This window comes from Melopsittacus undulatus, chromosome 4, assembly GCF_012275295.1.
Source record: "Melopsittacus undulatus isolate bMelUnd1 chromosome 4, bMelUnd1.mat.Z, whole genome shotgun sequence".
In the NCBI taxonomy this organism is placed as follows: domain Eukaryota; kingdom Metazoa; phylum Chordata; class Aves; order Psittaciformes; family Psittaculidae; genus Melopsittacus; species Melopsittacus undulatus.
In genome coordinates, this window is record NC_047530.1 from 17,481,293 (window position 1) to 17,484,404 (window position 3,112).

Sequence of the window (3,112 nt, forward strand, 5' to 3'; positions counted from 1 at the left end):
TCTTGTTTCTAACCTTTTTGCTGGAGTTTCCAGCTCTGCAAACTTGATCTGCACCAACTTGCTTACTTCCACAGAGCCCACAGATTCTTCCTCAGACCTCTTAATTGCACCTTTAACATTAAACACAGGAGCAGGCAGAATGCAAGCTTCACTAAGCCGTCACAAATACTCATGAGCTAAATTGAGGTCTTTACTCAGGTTTTCAATCAATCTTACTCTGGCTCTTCCTTCTCCAGTTTCCATCCCTTGCAAAGAGCTTCCTTGCTTTCAGGTTATCTCAGACCTATGGCTATTTCTTCACCTAGCGGGCCTCATTAAAACCTATTTTTTTTTCCATTTTCACTACCCTCTTGCTCCAGAGATCACGGAGCCCAATGAAATAATGTTTTCCACTAACTCCAAAGCATCCATGGGTCTTTGTGTTCAACACCACCTCTGGCACTGACAAATCCCCTGAACAAAAGCCTGCAGAAACAGCCAACTAAATGCAGACCTGCTAAACGCAGTAGCTGCAAGCACAGCAACACAGCCATCAGGGTGCGAACACATGAGAACTGCCTCAGACCAGAGGCAGCTCTTCTTTCTCTACATATTTAAGGACCAGACTGAGATAGGGATAGCCTGCAAAATTCAGAGCAAATTTGTGACCTCCCCTGTTGGTTGCAAAAGCACTGCCTCCATTCAACTGTAGGCTAATCCTTCTTTGTTTCCAGCCCTTTTGGACTTCTGTGTTACAGTGTGGGTTCAAATTCAGCATTCCCCATTCCCAAAAATCTCTCTGGCCTATTTTCTTCCTAAGTGTTTCAGCTTAAAAAGCTTCAGGTAGTGGCTGTTCAATATCTTCCCATTAGCACAGTATTTTTCTTCCATCCATATTAAAAGCAAGATGCAAATATATCCTGCTTCCCTCTCCAAAGGCATCATCTCCTCTTTCTAGAGCCCATCAGACATGTACTTTCTTGCCTTCCTGACACACTCATCAACAAGGTTGTCCACTCTTTCTCTAACATCAGAGCTAATTGCTCTAATTATGTGCTGTCTGCTGTGCTCTGAGAAGCCGTACATAAAGAACTAGTCACAGTATCATCTCAGCTATACTGTCTTCCAAAGCAGTAGCCCCCATTTGGTCTCTGCTTGCAGTGCAGACAGGCTGGGGATATATTTTGCGCAGAGCTACCCAACCAGCAGATGCTATAGGTTTTGGGGTCTCCACTTGGCACAGCTCAGCACAAGTTAGCTGAGCATGGGCCATTTCCCCTATACCTAAACTGCTCTCCACACCCAGCTTCACAATTGCAGTAAACTAAGAGCCAAGGTCTGCTATGAATTGTATTTTTACCTATTGCGATTTTTTTTGTAAGGATATCCTAGTTTTGCAAGTATTCACATATTCGAAACCTAACTGAAAATTCAATTAAGCCATTCTAAATTGTTTCTACTTAGCTAAAGCTTTCAGTCAGGTCACCTCCATCTCCTATAGGAATAAAACATAGGATGAATTAATAAGTTTCTTTAGGAATTATCCCAGAAATGATACACAGACATATTCTATCTACAAGACCCTTTGGGATGATTTAAACAGTGCACAGGCAGACAGGAAGCTTGTGCTCAGTGCTGGGAATTTCCCAATTCAACAAGGAGGAGAATTGCTGTTTGCAAGTAGAGGCACGCTGCTCTTTTAATTCAGCCTCAGGAAGATCCACCCTGAATCAATGCTGCATCTCTGCTAAGTGCAGGATGAGAGTTCCCTAGTCAGCCAATAATGGGGTTTGTCGGAAGTTAGAAAATGCATTTCTAGGTGTCATCAAGTCACTGGCAATGCTAGCAAGTAAAGTCAGTTAAAAAAGCTAACAGCCTGCTGTTCAGTGAAGGAAATACAGACAGTGATGCACTCCATCTGACTGCTCAAAACCAGCTCAAGCACTGCACAATACAGGGAGCCACTGCCAGGTTGTGGAAAGTAGCAGCTCTCCGAGGCAATGTTGAAGGTTTGTAATCCTTTTTCATAAGCCACAGAGCACTCCAGGCATGGCAGAGCAGGGGCAGCCTACAGCTTGCTTCCTTACCAACAACCTGGTACTGCATTCACTGAACAGAGCATCACTGCTGGAGAGTGTCCCTGCACAGGGCCAATCCAGAAAAGTTGTTAGTCTTCCCATCTTACAGGTGGGAAATAATGAGGTTGAAAAATTAAATGACATACCCAAAACCACATTGGGAAATAAGGAACTGAATGACTATCTGAAATCACTGGTCATTCCACAAAATAAGTGCCTTCCACATGTTCCTTCTCTCATGCACAAGTGGTTGCACTCAGCAAGAAGACTCCTTATAACCACAGAGCAGACACCTCTGGGGGTTTGCAGCAGGGTCATGCAGAACAGACCCCAAGTCTTCAAAACAGCAAGCTTTAAAATTTAAAAACCTTTTTCAGGGCATTGCTCTTGCATTTAGAAAAAGCAGCAGCAATGGAAAGGGGATTATTGAGCTTGGTGAAAGAGTCATTATAATCAGGTCATTCCTCCTTCTCCCCAAAGGAGCGCTCCATCATCATAGTTTAAAAGTGTAGGTAAATGGGTTCATGCAGACATCCAAGGCAAGCTCCTCACTGTAGCACAGTCTGTAACCCACTAACCTGACATATGATGGCAGAATAACAATTTCTAGCTCTTAAACAGTCCTTTTCATCAGTACATCTAAGAAAACTTTCTAAATGCTGGTTGTGTCAGTGTAACTGCCAGGAGAATAAGAAGCGAACACTGAGAGGGATTTCTGAAGATATCTTTGGAGCACCAGGTTTGATCAGTACCATCCTACAATAGGAAACCTGATTCAAAGGCTGGTAAAATTCAATGAAGCCATCATGCAGACTTCAAGGGGCTTTGAAGCAGAACACTAGGGATTACTATAACTTCTACTACAACTGCTTTTGCAACAATAAAATCACATGACAGTAGTACACTCTATTTGTCTCATGCACCCTCATATATCCAACAGCTTAAAATGATCTGTTGACTGTTCCCAATGGCACACCTGCAGCAGTTCTCTAGATGTCATACTTTCAGCTGTTAATGGATGCTAAGGATCCTGCAGCAGACAAAAGAGACTTTAA